The sequence below is a fragment of the Pyxicephalus adspersus genome, chromosome 4, assembly GCF_032062135.1.
Source record: "Pyxicephalus adspersus chromosome 4, UCB_Pads_2.0, whole genome shotgun sequence".
Classification (NCBI taxonomy): Eukaryota; Metazoa; Chordata; class Amphibia; order Anura; family Pyxicephalidae; genus Pyxicephalus; species Pyxicephalus adspersus.
This window is the reverse complement of record NC_092861.1, coordinates 16926167-16944679: the sequence shown is the minus strand read 5'-3', so window position 1 is coordinate 16944679 and position 18513 is coordinate 16926167. Positions and strand designations below refer to the sequence as shown.

General features: G+C 37.9%; 1 non-coding gene across 1 annotated transcript; it reads left to right on the top strand.

Annotated features, from left to right (window-relative positions):
- The first annotated feature begins 13039 nt into the window (after window positions 1-13039).
- TRNAL-UAA (transfer RNA leucine (anticodon UAA)) lies at window positions 13040-13122 on the top strand. The gene has a single exon. It is a non-coding gene; the product is annotated as a tRNA-Leu (tRNA).
- The last annotated feature ends 5391 nt before the right edge of the window (window positions 13123-18513 follow it).

Sequence of the window (18513 nt, the reverse complement as noted above, 5' to 3'; positions counted from 1 at the left end):
AGCATATGACTAATTCATATTTTACTTTATTAACCTCCCTAGCGGCAACCCCGAGTGTGACTCAGGGTAGAAAAAAGTTGCTACAAGTGGTAACCCTGAGTCATTCTCGGGGTTTGAACACCTAGGGAAGGTTAGTAAATAGAGCGCTTACCTGATCCGCCGGGGTCCCGTGCCATCCAGCGCCCCGATCTCCGTCTTCTTTCTTCTTCCTGCTTCTGCATCCGATGAGTCACCGAGAGAGTTCCCAGTGATGTTGGTGCGTGTGTACGTTGCTGGCGGGCGCGGCCGGGAATTTCAAAATCTATTTGTATTGCATTCAATACAAAATAACTGTATTGAATGCAATACATTGGATTTTTATGTGTAAAAGCAGTACATTGTTTTCAAGAACATTTATTTTACAGTATATATAATACTATGAGTATAATATGTATTGTTTTTTTTTATTAAATTTTTTTTAATTAAATTTTATTTTTTTTTAAATATATAGATTTTTTAATTTATTCAATTTATTGTTTTTAAATGATTTTGTGTTTCAAACTTTATTATACTTATACTATTATGTTATACTGTAAAATAAATTTTCACAAAAAACAATGTACCGCTTTTAGACATATAAAACCGGAAAGAAATGAACCGCTAGGGAGGTTAAGATGAATTGTTTGTTGGCCATCTCATGTCTACAAACATGTAACAGCTTCATTTCAACACCTATCATAGATAGATAGGCTATCATAAGAGAACATGGGTGAGCCAGCAAGTCTAGAATGGATTTCTTAAAAATCATTTGATATTAGTTGGCAAATTCTGGACCAGATCCATTCCAGGTTTGTATGATTACCCAGATTCCCCCATGACACTCTATCCTCTTCAGTCTTGGAGTGCTTTAATAAATCAGCCATGGAACGTGTGGCCAGCTGCAAGAATACACATCAAGTGTTCGTTGTTGGCCATCCTAAGAAGAGAGATCCGTGCTGGCTTGCTACAAAGGTTTGTTGAAGCAGATTTGTACCTGTCTATTATTCATCACAATGACTCAGTCACCTTCACATTACCTGTGTCATTGGTAACCCATCAGGCCATATCAGTTAGGCTGTATTATGAAGTGTAAGGACACGTGATTAATATTCAATTCACACGTCTGACTCAGGCTATGTGTGTGTGGCCTAGAGGATAAATCATAGGAGCGGTGCAACAACCTGAAAGGCATACAAGGAATATGAGTAGCAATGGGAGTAAGCACTTTTGATTAATAAATAGTAACAAATTACTAAGGGAGAAAGCATCAACTTTTCTTATTAGCCCCTGGCCACTTTTGCATGTATTTACCTTCATGTTTCATGATATTTTCCCCAAGTCTGAATAAAGCTTAGTGGAGGTTCCAAGATGGTCTGGTGAGAGCGTGCATGGGTCTAAGGCAGGGGTGTCAAACTCAAATACACAGAGGGCCAAAATAAAAACTTAGACAAAGTCACAGACCAACCTTGAAATTTATTGAAAAAATTGTGGAAGATTTTCCTTCTCATTAGATATAAAACCTTTTCATATGGAATCTTAAAATAGAGAAAGACACATTAAATTATTTTTTTTTATTTTATTTAAGAAAATATTTTATGCCTCTTTCTCTATTTGTAGCCTTCTGAGTTAAATTTCAATGGTAATCTCTTTGCACAGGCTAACAATAATAACAATATTCCTCTATGAAAATCTAATCCATGCCTTGGAATAAAAAGAAGAGAACAGCTGAGGGGGGAGTGCTGAAAATGCCAGACGCGGACAATGAGGGGCTAAATATTATGAGTGGCCCGCCGCTGGAACTCCCTCTTCATAGAAATAGCACCGCTACCAAAATTCTTAAAATTACTCGCATCTATAAAACAGTCCAATGCGGGGCAATGCATAGGTAGAGAGCCTGCTGGTCTATAGACGCGAGTGATGCCGGAAATTGTAGTAACAGCACTATTTCAATGCAGTGGTGGGCCAGCTGCAGTTCATATTTAGGATTCCTTTGGGGGCCAAAAAAAAGGACATTGGGGGCCAGATTTGGCCCTCAGGACAGAGTTTGTCTGAGGATCATCTGCTCCACTGTATCTAAAAGAATAGGGAATTTTGCAAGGCAGATAGCAAGAAGGCATCCTTCTTTTGGTAAAGCTGAACTCTAGTCATAACAAAATCAACAAAAGTATTGATAAAATAAAATTAGGCAACCTTTCAGGTAATGAATATGAATTTCCTGGTATTGCTGTAATAGGTCCTAGGAAAATATATAATTTTTGGGTAAATTTGTCTATATTGTTTTTTTTTTTGTTCTTAGATTAATAAAATAAGAAAGTGGAACTATCAGGAAAAAAAACTACACCTAACTTTACAGATGAAAAGGCGCCGATTCACCACAGTCCTAGTCCAGTCATTCCTGTGCTGGCCCGTCTTTCGTCTTTGTCCTGGTGTGGGCTGGACAACAGACGCATTCATCCTCTTCTGTCTTCCTTGTTCTGCTTGATGAGCCTTCTATAAAATATATACAAAAAATAACTGCCATTCCTATAGAGCGACACTTTTTTTTACATCATAAGGAAGCCCCCTCTGTGCCGAAGCCTCTTGGGATACGTAATGTATGTATCCTAGGGGACTCTGGGTTTGCCATTCAGCCTTTACTTACCGCTGTGGCAGTGAAATTAAAACAAACTATCATTATTATTTAAATTATTTATTTTTTATTTTTGGGCAGCATGGTGGGTCAATGGTTAGCACTCTGTCCTCCTATATCATAAAGTCCCAGGTTCGAATCTATGCCAGGACACCATCTGCATGGAGTTTGCGTGGGTTTCCATTATAAAAATGTGCAGTTAGGCTAACTGGTTTCCCTTCAAAATTGCTCTTACACTGTATTAAGATATAAGACTATGGGAGGCACATTAGATTGTGAGCTCCTTTGAGGATCAGCAAGTGACATGACTATGGACTTTTTGTACAGTGCTGCGTAATGATGGCGCTATATAAATACTGTGTAATAATAATAATTATTATTATTAAAAAAAAACACATTGTTCTTTAAACAAAAGGATTTGCATTCTTATTATATAAAGTGAAACATTTGCAGATGGTCCACTTTAAAACAGCATATGCAATTTGAATCTTAGAAATTCAGTGAATGGTCTAATAGCTTCTGAAATGAATACAAATATGAGCCCCTATTGGAGTAAGTATTCTTCCCTATTGATCTCCCTATCTTCATCCCAGGTAATAGCTACTAATCCGTTACTCTATTGTCCATGATACATTTTTTAGGTTACATTGCAGTACAAGTTTTCCTGTATTGTACACACACTCACATATAAAGTGAATTCCTAGACACACTTGAATGGTGACTGGTGATGTCGTTTTGGAATGAAGAGATCTGTATTTAAAGTGAACCTGTTGCTTAGTCCTGGTCCAAGTTAACTGTAATATAGACATGTTAGGACGTTGGTTGGTATTTGTATACATAAGTTGTGTTTTTGCATTTCAATCTACTCGAAAGGTATTCAACATAACGCAAAATGATTCTGAACTAATGAGGCGCATTCCAAATCTGTATTCATATCTGTATTGCCAAGTCTTTGGTGTATTTGATTGGGATTGTATTTCAGTCCCCACAATGAATGTCCCTTAAATTAAGCCTCTTTTAAGTAGCTGCCTTATAATTAAAAAAGTGTCCCAGCTGTAGACTCTAAGAACAGCTTTCTGGGCACTAAAAGCAATATAAAGAATATCACACAGACAGGAAACTGGATCTGATTACCGAGTACCTCCACATCAAAGCTTAAGCCTGAGCGCTATAACCTGAGCACAGAACCTAGGGAAATGACTGGAGATCACAGTGCCGGGTTGTGACACATGCTGCAAGATTTGTAGAAATAACTTGTAGCACACCTAACCTTTGTTTGCTTTATCTTAAGCTCTCTGATTCATCTTACAGTAACTGCCTCAAGTGCAATGTGAAACTGATTGCTGCTAAAATAGGTGTTGTGTACTCAAATCTCTTAATAATAAGCCCTAATCTCTTAACTGCTTGTGTGCCAACATTGAAAAGAGAATGAGCAGAAACAGCTTCAAAGGAAACCTGTGATGACAGAAATATAGGGCCAACATTGCCAATCTCAGTCTGAAATGCTAGTTGCCTTTTCTAAATCCCGTTTTAGGGAAAAATATTTTCTACTTCTTTTTTGGGGGGTCAGGTACCCAGGATTTATTAAATAAAGTGCAAGATATGGTATGTAAATTTCAGAAATGTTTTATTAAAAGTCATATTTAACTAAGTTTTATCATTTTAGTGATCCCATGGGTCTCACTTCTTCAAGAGTTGACAAATGCCTTTTATCAAAAGTTGTTAAGCCCTGATGAATCGATGGAACCCTTGAAACGTGTTGACTTGAACTGAATGGACTTTGGAAAAAAAGTCCTTTTTATCATTACATGAAACATTTGTTGCTCCTTGTACACTGATCTGTTAGAGACATATGCCAACTTATGGTTGGCACTGCCTAGAAAGGAATCCCTTTTTATATACTATACATGAAAATTAAAATAGTGTCCAAACAAATGATCTATCGTCCCAAATTTTTCTCATTACCATCAAAAAATATTAATGGAGCAGCAGCAGCCAACGAGTCCAATTACTGTATTGTGTTATGGTCATGCTTGGTAAATACATGTAAATAATGTAGTATACTTTAACACATTAAACAAGGTGCAATGGCCTTTAATTTGGCAATCCAAGGCATTTAAAGCAATACAATGGACAAATGTAAGCCACCCGTTTACTGTGGTTTGCTCCAGGTCATGGTCAATCCTACATTTCCATATACATATCTAAAATAGCCAATTTAAAATAAAATGGATGCATACAATACTGTGCAGAAAGCACCATAACATAAATGGGCCCTAAGATGTCAGAAGCAGTAGAAGACTCCCTATGTAAAGCTATGAGTTTCTCAAGGTACAGTAGTACAGTGGCCTGCTGGGATCTGGGACTGCTCTATGAATGGAATCATGATTTGTGATATTGAGAACGCTGGGTCATTGGGAATCGTTCATTCATAAGGACTTTTATATATTGTCTAAATATAGCTAAATTCTTTTGCTTTGTTGTGGGTAGAAAAGGAAAAGTTTAGAGCTTCTGTCCATTATTTGCGATCTGAGTCCAGATATAAATGATATGAAAACCAATCCAGTAACAATAATGACAAAATATAATATTAGTAGAGAGAAGATGGGTTAGAACTGATAACATTTATATTGTCCCTCTCCAAAATTTCCTCTCTGATAGGGTCACAGATGAACTAAAAACAGATATTTAATGTATAAGGCTGCATAAAATTTTAGCGATATATAAATACTTCCAAGGTCAAGACAAATCTCCCATATGTCTTTTTCTTGTAGTTTTTTACATACTATTAATTTCCATTTACCCAATTTTTCTTTAAATAAAATTTCAATTAAATTTATATTTATTTACAAGCTTTTGGTAAAAACAACAAATTATATACTTAGACCATCAGGGGTCCTAACACAGGGGTGTCAATCTCTGGCCCATGGGCCAAATCTGGCCCTCAAGGTCCTTTTTCTGGCCCCCCAAAGAATTCTGAAAATGAACTACATATGGCCTGCCCGCGTTACCACCTCATATCATCATTTTCAATCCATGCAATACATAGACATTCCTGTACACACATCATGCGACACAAAGCCTAGGCAATGATTACATGGTGCCTGATTACCAGGGGCATTGTGTTTGTTTCAATCCATTAGAGACTGCATAATGTAATATTTAGTGTCAAACAAACTTAATATGTGAGAGGATGAACAACACACAGCCTGCATAGATAGATAGAAATTAGTCTTTTCAACTCTAAAGTGTGTGTGGAAGGGTTTGTTTGTGTTAGTCATGGATGAAGTAATAAACTTTCTCAATTTTTTAAAATAAATTTCAAGTTTGGCCCCCGACTTGGTCTAAGTTTGTAATTTTGGCCCTCTGTGTATTTGAGTTTGACACCCCTGGTCTAACACAACAGTTACTGTATCCTCATGATTCATCCAGCAAGATTCCAACTTTCCAATGCACTAGAATGGTGGCTGATAATGACATCAATTCCAGTGTTGTGACTTTGCCCCGTCATTCTGTGCATCATAGCACGGGTCCTAACCTACTGTACCCAAAACAAAAAAAATGAAAAGGTGGTTTAGGTGACCCAATAGGAGCACATATTAATTACCCCTGAATGCAAAAGCAGACTGGAATTTCAGGAACCACATCTCCAAGGACATTTGATACATATCCTGAGTTTTCACTGAACAAGCAGCCAATATATAACCATTATTGCTCTGCTGGGTAACATCCTCCTGTGCTTTATTTTCCATAGCTTTGCCATTTGACTGTATTGTGTTATTACCCATCTCGCCCTGTACAATACAGCCTGGGAAACTGTCACTGTAATGATTTATTACCAAAACAGAAAACTGTTCACCATGACTATAGGGCAACAGACTACTGATAAGATAATCAAGCCATAAAAGCGCAGGAAGTAAAGAACATATGGATGATGGGGTTATATACACAAAGTGCAAACAGTCAGTTAAAAGTGATTCCGCCACATTCTAAGCCACATCGTCTGTTGAATATTGTGAAACAATGTAGGATTTTTATTTAATCAATAATGATATAAAGTGCATGTAAAAAAATCATCTCTGCAATATGTGCACATTTCCTTGTGTTCCAACTTACATACAAATTCAACTTAAGAACAAACCTACAGTCCCTTACTCGTATGTAACCCAGGGACTACCTGTATAGATGACAAAGTCTCCTGGGAGATGTAGTTCTGGGGAAGTGTCAATGCCAAGAAGAACTGACTCCCCCTAGAAACTTCCCCTATACAACCTACTACATACCTATATCAAATATATGTGTAAAATCCTACTTCAACCAGTCAAAAGAATCAATTAATAAGTTGATAGCCTTGGTTGTGGGTGTCGGTCTATGTGCAGGCTCCTATATTACAATTGCAACAATTTTACTCTCAATCTAGTTTGGATTATCTAACTGGATTGGGTACAGGTGAAGACTGGAGACTACAAGATAAATGTAACTGCACCAAATGGGGATTAATGTAGCCTATGAAGATCTCAGCACTATGCTCAGTCCACTTTTCACACATTCATGTTTGGTATAACTTTCTATTCACCACACCTCGCAAAGAATGCATAGGAAAAATCTCATACTTAGATGGGTGTGTATGTGAGATGCATGAAGGCAAATTACTAAAAATGTAAAATTATATATCACCTGTGTTTGGTATTCATTGCTCCAGGCCTACTGATTTAGTAGCATTTTATGCTAAACAGTACAGCAAAAGCATGGGACGTCATTTAAAAGAAAACTTTTAATATCATCTAGATTTGTGTGCAGGACAGATAGCAATTCCAAGCTATTAATGCTATTTAGCAAACATTAAACATACTGTAATTACTCAAATATAAACCCAAATTTATGAGTATACTGTATATACGGAAATCTGAATAAAAACCAAGGTACCTACTTTTACCTGAAAAAACAAGAAAACTAAGTATAAACCACAAAATGTGATAGTCACTACTAACATTCAGAACAGCAATCAACAGAAATACCAGTGAATAAATATTAACTTTATTTAAAAGTCGAAACAAATAAAATCATATGGGCTCAGCCTGCTTTTCTCCCCCCCCCCCCCTTTTATAGTATTTTGTATGAGTAATTTGTATTTTCAGTTGGTTATGATAGGTCTATTTCTAGTAAATGATCTTTTGTGTATTTATGTTGGCCACTAAAAGATATATACTGTGTCCTTATATAAGTGTGTAACAGGCTCTAATGATGCCTCAGATGGCAAGAGTTTGGTAGAAACCTAAATAAGGATACAGTGCCATCTAGTGGTATGTTCTGAGTATAAACCAAGACTATTTTTCTAATGGCACTTTTGGGTCAAAAGTTCCTGGTTTTTGCTCAAGTGTACATGGTAAATATCTAACTTACCTTAACCTGATTTCTGAGCAATCCACTAATGTAAGAAATCAGGGAGCGCCTCACAAAGTGCACTATTACACATAGTTTGTAATTATTCTAAAAGCTAAAACTAGAACAGGGCTAAGAGAGATTTCTCCCACTTCCACATGACATTACCTAGGCCCTAGTAACTAATATAGAATTGGTGGCAAAGAGCATTAACACATATTACTGTTCATTCACACCTGGCAGTACTGTAACAAGTGTTGCCTGGCTCTCCAATGGTGGATCAGGCAGTGTAGGCAGGCTATGTAAAGGTATTATATGGTCCCTGTAGAGAAATATTATACCTTTGCTTTTTCTTTTAAAATAGATTTAGTCATGGTATAGACATTCAACATTCTATAGAAGCCAACAACATCTCCACTTATTGACTGATACCCCCAGGTAGCCACGTACTATACACTACTTAATTAAAGGGACATTTAATTCAATTTACACCAATGATTTGAACATTGATCAGGAAAGGTGTTCTGGTTTTCAGTTGAGTGGTACAAAACTAGTGGTGTCACTCCATTTAATTTCTTGAGTATAAATCTTTTCAGTACTGAGTGGTCCAAGGGAGAAGAAAGTGCCAAATGGTTTTTGATCAGGGAAATATTGGTTGTTTGCTGTATGGAGCATGCCTGTAATTGTGCATTCCTAGCACTTGAATATTAAAAAAGAATGCAAACCTTTGAGGTTCCCAATCTGGAAAAAACTGTAATCATTTATTTTTTACTTAATGGACAGGAGAGCTGTTATATCTTGTGCCTCTGATTAATTTTAATTGGTATATGACAGGTAATGTGGTGACACCAGACAATAGGACCTGATGACATTGGGAGGCACAAAAAGATACAAACTGGCTGCTACTCTTCCTATGTTTTGAAAGTTTACATTTTACATTAACACAATGAGGTTGATCTGATCTAAAAAAATAAAGTCTTACTGTCCTATATGGGACATCTAAATTGGTAATTTAAATGGTGACACCATTCCTGTGCTGCTTACTGAGAAGGAAGCTGTACCTTAGGACCTGCAATGCAAGAATCTCCCCGCTCCGGCTTCATCAACTCTGTGGATGTGGGCTTCCTCCACCTCTCCTACTGCTTATTGATCCTTACTCCACCAGTCATTAGACCACCAGTCAACAGGGGGTTATCTTTATCTGTTTATCTACCAATATGGGCACATTGAGACATAGGGCCCGATTTATTAAAACTTTTCCAGGGTGGAAAAAGTAAAATTTTAACAAGGATGGAAACATTTTCTAAAAAATTGCAAATTTTTTTTTAGGAAATTAATTCCAGGTTTGCAGGATAACCCAGTTTCACTGTGGAAAGTGTATCCTCTCCAGCCTTGGGAAGCTTTAATAAATCAGGCCCATAGTGTAAAAAAAAGGTCAAAGTACATTAGTAAAATGTCAACTGGAAGAATCTACAGGCAATACTGGTGATTCACCCTATTGCCCTATGCCTGGATTTTTTGTGAAGGCTTCCACAGTTCAGGTTCTCTTTAAAACATTCCTGCTATGTGTGTACTTAAAAATTGTTGGGCACTTGCCCACTTCTCAGCATTGGAATAATAATTTACACAAATCATTTTTGTAAATGCACTTTAAACTGACCATTATTTTCTCATTGCACCTTCAACCAGATTACTAAAAATGTAATGTTAAGCCTTTTTTCCTTATAAACAACACGTACGTCCAGCATTCATGAACTGAAAACACTGAACTTCTCTGTGCTGTATTTTGGGAATAGGAGTTCCAAAGCAGAAACCATCAATTAGAAAAGTAGAAAAACATTCCAACTCTAGAATATCGCAGGCTGCTTATTGTGGCCTCTCAGTCAGCTGTGTCCGTGGCATGATTCAAATCCAGAATAGAAAGCAGAAGGCTAAAACAGGCTTTTCATTTATTTTATTCTGGCTGAAATAAACTCTGTGTCTGAAATAAAATGAGAAAAACAGAGGAGGTGATTGAAAAATGGAATAGAAGAAACGTGGACAAACGTGAACCTGTTGGTTATAGCAACCACAAACAGTTATTACTTAATTAAAACACGGAACTGGTACTAGAGATAAGAGAACCTTTGTTTGATCAATTGTGATCTGGGTAAACTTTGCTATAAATTTGCAAACTGAAAATTCTGAAATTCAGAGTGTAAACCAATGGCAATCCAAAACAGTAGTTCTAAACAATAGTTCTAAATTGGGGTTAGGGAAAATCATGGCAGCCATGCTTGGCAGGGGATGGGGGCCAAAATCCAGCCAAGTTAGGGAAATGCATGGCATCCATGCTTGGCAGATGATAGGGGCCAAAAACCAGCGAAGTTAGGAAAACTCATGGCAGCCATGCTTGACAGGTGATAGGGGCCAAAATCCAGCCATGTTTGGAAAAATAAAGGCAGCCATGCATGGCAGGGGATAGAGGTCAAAAACTAGCAAAGTTAGGGAAACTCTCTGCAGCCATACATGGTTTGGGAAGGGGGCCAAAAAAACAGGCACTTTCTTCAAACATTCCACCAATGATGTGAAGATGAAAGGGTGGGACTTGGTTTAACTGGCAATCATGCCAAGGGTGCCTAAGCAAGTTTTTGGTCACTTTTTCTTCAAACCTTTAGGGAACCCAAACTAACAATGAAATTCAAATCCAGTTTAGGACATCCAAACTCATTATATTTGGTCCAAATCCAACTTCATCCATCACATTTTAAACCAGACGCTTTGGATTTTATAACCACTCTTTACATTTAATAAGAACCTGTCTGGTTTTCTTTAAGGCCAAACCTGCAAAGGTAATTGTTTATTTATGTATTTGTGTGGTTCACACCTCCATGGCGATCAAATAAAATTAACTTCAGCCACACACTGCACATGTTTTCATCTACATTGTGCTGATATACATTGCTGATGTTTTCATCTACAAACTAGATGGTTGCAGATTGTTGCATTCATTCAAAGTCATGTACAGGTATGGTATTTTATAATCACTTGCAATTTCAGAGGTTTTTACCTATCTTTGTGCATTAGAGGACCTCTGTCATTTCAGGAGAACAAACCTACGGCTAAAGCAACCTAACTGACCTGACAGACCATGTATTATTCTGAAGCATCAGTGAAGCATTGTGAGGCTCGTATGTGGTCTGTGCTATGCTGTGTGGAGCTGTGCAAATTACAGGACTGGGTGGACAGAAATACAGATCATTTGGCAGATAAAACAGCTCCCATATGGACATTTCAAGCATGCTGTTTTCTTGGACATTAGCTCTAAATAACAACTCCAGAAGTAGCTGTACTGAAGACAGATACAGACAACAACTCTACATCAGCAGTGGCAGCTCATTTATTTCTATCCCTTTAAACTTGCCCAAGAATAAAAGTGAAAAAGTTGATGATTACACAGATCACATAATGGGGGTGTATTCATGTCTGAGTGTAAATCCATCAAGGCTGTAAAGAAATAAAGCAGTAAATGTGATCAAACATCAAAAGCTGAAAATAATCTGCTACAAGAAAACAGTATAGTACTGTATAGAGCAGCCTTTCTGAACCTTTTTACCCCCAGACATTCCTAGTATAATTTTCTGGTCTTAGGGAACCCCTGCTTAAAACACTTTATTAGGGTTTAGAGAGGAAAAAGTCACTTTAATTGGTGGTCAGTAAAATAAATACACCACTCTAAAATGGTAGTTAGAATAAAACTTTTATAGACACCTAATAACATCATTCGAGTCAGGCAGTTGGCTCTACCAAGAAGCATTGGCCATAACAATGCAGCCATCATCAAATTAGAGGTCAATCACTTACAGTTGAAGGAACCCATTGTCACCTCTGATGGGACCCTGGTTGAAAATTCCATTGTAGGCTGTCACATTAGCCTAGCGTTTCTAAACTAGGGTTCCCTGAAACTTTAAGTGACGCCAATGATCTTTTTGGCTATATGTAAGGATGACTTTCTCCCAATGGCCAGCAATGTTAGAGGCATTCTTCCTAATGACCATGAAGCTAATGTACTTTGATCTGTGCATACAGTAATTATAGAAGGGGTTCTCTAAAAGAACTGAGTTATTAAGTTATAAGGTATTTCAAGGGTTCCCCATGGTCCCCCAAAAGGATGAGAAACACTCTTTTAGCCAATCTCTATTTTATTCCAATGTAACTAGATATACATAAGAGAATAAAGTCAGCTGAAGGTCTTCATTCAACACTCCCCTTTGTCAGGAACGTTCGCCAGGGTAGGTCACACCATACCGGTGTCCTTGTTCGACTTACATATTATACCAAGTTACATAGTTACATAGTAAGTCAGGTTGAAAAAAGACATAAGTCCATCAAGTTCAACCACTGGGGAAAGTTGCTGTGAACTGTATCCAACAAATGCCTGCATGCACCATTAAGCAAAAGGGCACCTTAGTCATTTACATACATATATGTTTATGTGTAAATCTTTGCTGTCCTAGTTCTTGAGCTGTTCATTTACTTTCTCTAGCAATGACGCTTTTTTTTTTTTTTACAAAGGGCATTGAACTATTCACATTATTCTGTAATCTTACCATCAAATGTTCCTGCTACTATAAAAAGGTACAAAAGTTCATAAGCAGAATTTTGCTTCTGTAAAAAAGAAATAAATAAAACATATATTAAGTACACACTTGTGGTCAGTCTAAAGTTTTTTAATATCCTAACTGCCATCTAAAGTACTGGACCTGTTGTGTTCTGGCTGCAATGTGCAGCATCCCACAGCAGTAATGTATATTGGTTCTGTAATCTGTGGGGCAGAAATGTTCCCCTATGTAGAAGAGTAAGCAGATACTTGTGCAATATCTATCCCAAAATCCACCACTCTATGGACTTGTCTCTTCCAAAGAAAAGCCATGGACATAGGAGAGGGTGGAGTCCAATTGAGTATTCCAGTTTTTTAAGGTATATATATATACATTTTTTTACTTAGTATTATTGCTAAAAATGTCAGTCACCAGGATGGCCGAGTGGTTAAGGCGTTGGACTTAAGATCCAATGGATGTATATCCGTGTGGGTTTGAACCCCACTCCTGGTATAGTGTTTATTTTAAGATGTTGAGTGAATTAAATTAAGTCTTAGTTTATGGTATGGTGAAATAATAAATAAAAACTCTGGGCTTCTTCTTGCTCAAGTTATGCCTTTTTTATTTCATTTTTCCCTATTTCAAAACCTTCAGGCCAATCACATGACGTGCAAGGTCTTCTTCTCAATATGATCCTCAGCCAGGACTGGGTGGCCATCCATAATATAGGGAGTGGCATTGAAAAAAAAGTATGAGTCCAGAATGCTATGTGAAACCAACTTTTCTGTTCTTACATTATGTCCTCAGACTTCCAGGTTACATAAAACTGGTCATTGCTCAACCGGTAAGACTGGGGACTTCATGTAGTCCTCGTAAAAATACGAGGGGGTGCTGAGAAGTTCCTGGCTTTGCCTCCTTCTAGATGAAATAGAAAAATGAGTCAAATGAGGCATTTGACAGCCTAATATCTTAGTATGTAATTGTGCAAATATCAGGTCTTTGCGATTCTTAAAACTTTTTTTCTTTTAGTGAGAAGCTGTGATGGCAGAGGCACAAGCAAGTTTCACGTGGTTGGAGTTACGGGCCACCATGAAGTTATTGTTTCTCCAGTAAAAGTCAGCAAAGGACATTCACACTGAGATGTCACAAACACTGGGGGAGAAGTGTCCTTTCTAGAGCCCTGTCAAAACCTGGATATCTCGTTTCAAGACTGGGCGGTAAGTTGAAGATGAGCCCCACTGTAGGCACCCCCCAATCTCAGCTGACCCGGCACCCTGCAATGCTGTCCATGAGCTGATTATTGAGGACCGCAGAATATCCGCAAAGAAAGCCAGATACTTGACATCTCACGGGAGCATGTTGGGTTTGTTATCACCACTATCCTAGATATGCGCAAGCTTTCAGTAAAGTGGGTGCCGAAATGTTTGAACAGTGATCATAAGAAGGAACGAGTTGAAGCATCCAAAGCCGTTTTGGCCCATTTTTAAGCCAGTTAGTCAGTTAGTGACTGAGGATGAAACCTAGCTTCACATCTATAATCCTGAAACCAAGGAACAGTCAAAGGAATGACGCCACCACGGGTCCCCGTGGCCGAAGAGGTTTCCGAACCCAGACATGGGCCAAAAAAGTCATGGCATCCATTTTCTGTGACAAAGACAGTATTCTGTTGGTGGACTACCTACCTCAGGGCTCTAGTAACACCAGACAGTATTATGCTAACCTCATGGACCAGCTGAATGAGGCAATTAAGACGAAACGCCGTGGAAAGTTGACCAAAGAGATTCTTTTTTTTGCGGGACAATGCACCTGGACACACGTCCAACGTTTTGGCTGCCAAATGAAACACCCTGGGTTTCCAATTGGTCCACCATCCCCCTACTCACCTGACCTGGCCCCTTCGGACTATTATCTGTTCCAGAAATGTGAAGAAACACCTGAAGGGGCAACGTTTTGAGGATATTTCTGACGTCCAAGATGCTGCTGAGAGCTGGTTTGCGGCCCAACCTAACTTTTATTTGAACGGTCTAGAAAAGCAGCAACTGCCCTGTACCAAGTACATCAGTCTCAGGGGGGAATATGTTGAATAAATGTGTTATTTCATATCTCTGGCTCTCTTCTTTCTGGGCAAAGCCAGGAACTTCTTAGCACCCCTCGTAGATTTGCAGGGGCAGTGGCGGAGAGGAGGTAAGTATTACAGCCAGATCTGCTTCTTTTTTTAAACACAGGAAAAAGAAGCTGGGGGCAGTCATGTAATGTGGACAGGGTGCAGTTTGGCATTTTTTTTTATTATGGGGAAGGGGTAAAAATATGAAATTGGAAGGGGAGAGGTTTGCAGCAAATAAAACAAGAAACAAAAGTGTTCCATAGTGTTTGGGCTTTGGAGCCAATTGCTTGACTTGAACTCTCACATGATTGAAATCACCAAACCCCCGTTGTCACTGCTTCTGATTTCAGAACCAGCTGCAGCAAGGAGTGGCAATGCAGACATGCTGAGCAGAGGAAGGTGTGGGGGAAGAGGGAACCTTTGCAAATACATTGTCACTTTGCATGGACAAAAGGGCAGCATCTCTTTGCTGGGGCAAAACCCAGGGTTATTTTACATTAGTGTTTCATTTAGTTTAACTTTCTTTAAGCAAATAATTAGCAGCAAAGACAATGGTTGTCATAGTTTGGTATTGAAACCTATATATGCTTATATATGCTTAGGTGTCCTATAGACAGGAAGTGAGGGGAAATCTTTCCTATATACACAGAGCAACAAACCCCCACAAACTTTCTAACCCTTCTCTAATCAAAAAAATCCACCCTACACTTATAGTAAATTTCATTAGTTTCAAATTAAACTTTGTCGATAGTTCACACCCGCTACCATCAAAGGATTGGCAGGGATCAGAAATGAAAAGTCAGCATCAGAGTCCTACAAGCCAAACTTTTATTTCTCTATTTAAATAGTCATTTAGTATGAACATTAATACATCTGCACATTGCACAAGTGAACTTCGCTCCATGTTATGATAATACCTTTCCTATTGATTTTGCAGTTTTCTTTAAAGTGGAACCCCAGGTGCTGCGTATGAATGAAGAATGGTCATTGCTGTCTGTAAGGTTGTTGAGAAGTGTTTCCCTAATTTATTTAAGTCTGCTAATGTGACAGTGGTCACTATAACAAAAATTGAAGAGATTCTCAACAACAAGAACACAGACAGCTAACCACATTTTTTTAAATATAGTAGGTAAGGGTTGGAGCATCTGTCCAGGTTGTTTAAAGCCCCCTATACAAGAATGCATTACAATTATATACAGTCCTTTAGAATGGAACCATAATGCACAGTACAGTAGTAGTGCAATGACCCCCACCACACTGCGGAACAACTCATATACAGAGCCTTGTGGTGTGCCGAAGATTAAAAAAAGGTCTGTATGTTCTTCCATTACCATGCAATGGCTGCTCATTTAAATTAGCTGTTTTAATGCAATGCATGTTGTTATACAAATTACTGCACATTAGCTTACATGTACATCACATTTGGAAAAGAATAGGCAAATGTGAAGGAATGGCACTGAAATGGGCAAATAGGAATGGCACTGCAATGGAATAGGCAAATTTGGAAAGAATGGCACTAAAATGGGATTGGCAAATAGGAAGGAATTGCACTGCACATGGAAAGGGGAGATGTGAAGCAATGGCACTGCAATGAAAAACACAAAAATAGTAGGTGGGCATTGCAATGAAATAGGCAGATATAAAGGAATGGAACTCAATGAAATGGGCAAATAGAACGAATGGCACTGCAATAGAATAGGCCGTTGTGAAGGAATGGTACTACAATGGAGTAGAAAAATTTAAAATAATGGCACTGCAATGTAATACGCATATGTGGCATAGGTAATTTATTAGGGGCTTCTTGAACCAGGAAGATCTGCTGTCCTGAAATTCTATACAGCACACCATTGGGCAATGAACTGGTTCTACTTTCAGTCCCACCTATTGTTGTCTTAGACCTGGCACTGACACAAGACCTGGTCCTTGGCCCAGAAGCGCTGTATTTTCAGGATCTGATACAGAAATGCAGCGGACTGTGGTAAGCATGTATTCCCAATAGCCCATTCCAGGTAGGAATTTTTTGCTACAGTATAGGGTGAAGAATAACTGTATTTGTAAGGACAGTTACCCATGAATGGTGTATTAATAATTACAGAGGTGCATTTGTGTCTTACATATTTTCCTGAATTTTAGCTTAAAATAAAAATAGTAAGAAAGTCAATATTTCTTTCTGTTTTTTCTTTTTATTAAAGGTACGAAAGGATTTCATCGTAGCCAACCTCATTTTATAGCCCTCACTATTTTATTCAACTTTCTGTACAAATTAATGAAAAATGCAAAATCACTAATCAATTTTTCTCATGTCTAACTGAAAATAGAAAAAGAACATTTAATGCTGGCCATGACCCATACACACACGGCACCACCCCATTCTGGGCTTGGAAAGGCCATTATAAAGATAGGAGTCATTCATTCATTATATTCATGAATGAATTGCCAGGTTTAATCAAGCAACAATAAAGTATATGTCCATTCCCTCCCCCTTCTCACTATTTATTAGCATTACAAAAAAGAAGAGGAGACTAAATCTATGTACATACATCAGATAATTGGCATCTAGACAAATGGACATGCTTGTCTTGACTAAAATGTACAGCGGACCCCTGACTTTATCCATTAATCCACCCTGGTATGTGTACAAAAAATCTAATTATTTAACACCAACCCCACCATGAACCTTATATAAAAGGTACCTGTATCCTGCAATTTGGCTCTGACCTGTATTTTATTTCATATCAAAATGATTGTCCGGCTCCTGGATGTGTATTGTATTTTTCATTGGGTATCACCAGACACACAGAAAGGAATAATTGCTAGGACATTATTTAGAGCAGCCTTTTTCGACCTTTATAAAAATTTCCCTTACATTGCTGGCAAGTGGAAAGAACGTCACGCCAAAAACATTGCTACTGATAGAGTGCTACTGAATGACCCCCGCTTAGTCCACCAAGGTCAGTATTAGCTACGTCTGTACTTGTAGTTCAATATCCACCTGACATCAGTTCACCCATTACACATTATGGGTGAATGTAGGTAGAAGACCTGTAAGTGTTACATAATTATGACAAAATTCAGGTCTCTTCCCTTGCCAGTCATGGCTGTGTGATGTTGAAAAGCTATATAAATTTCAGATCTTTGCCTAATTTAGCTTTCTGTTTTTGGAAAGCTAACTTCTAACTATAACTTTTGACTGTAAAAAAAAGTTTCTAGTCTTTCATGTATTTTGTATGTAGACAGTGGGTAAGATCTTTAATTGTTTGATGGAGGTATATCAGGGTATTGAATGGTATTGGTTGATCGTCATTTGATGAAGGGAATCCTGATAAATGGGATCCTATGTGGCCTTAAAACTTTACATTTTGTATGTAATGACTAATAACATGGAATATAAAAATATAATAATTAATAAAAGTCAGCAGCTAAGGGAGGATGTTGCTATAAGCAAGGGAGGGGCTGCAGTAAGAGGGGGAGGAGGGTTTATTAAAGGGAAGTTCCCAAAGTCAGAACATGCAGAAATTTGCAGAACATCCTAAAAAAATACATAGACAATAGATGGAAAAGGGAACATCTTTAATATCTCTCAAGATCTCTCTCTAATAGGATATTTAATGAGCTTCCCTCCTTTAATATAAATAGAGAAATGAATATGTTCTAAAGGTCCACAAACATTAACACAATCATTATAAATATTGCAGGAGAATGCTTTAATGAAACCCTTATGATACTCTGTCATCTGGTTTGTTTCTAGTCTGGAGATATTGATATTGAGGCTTGTTAATTAGTCATTCCATTAGAAGGGA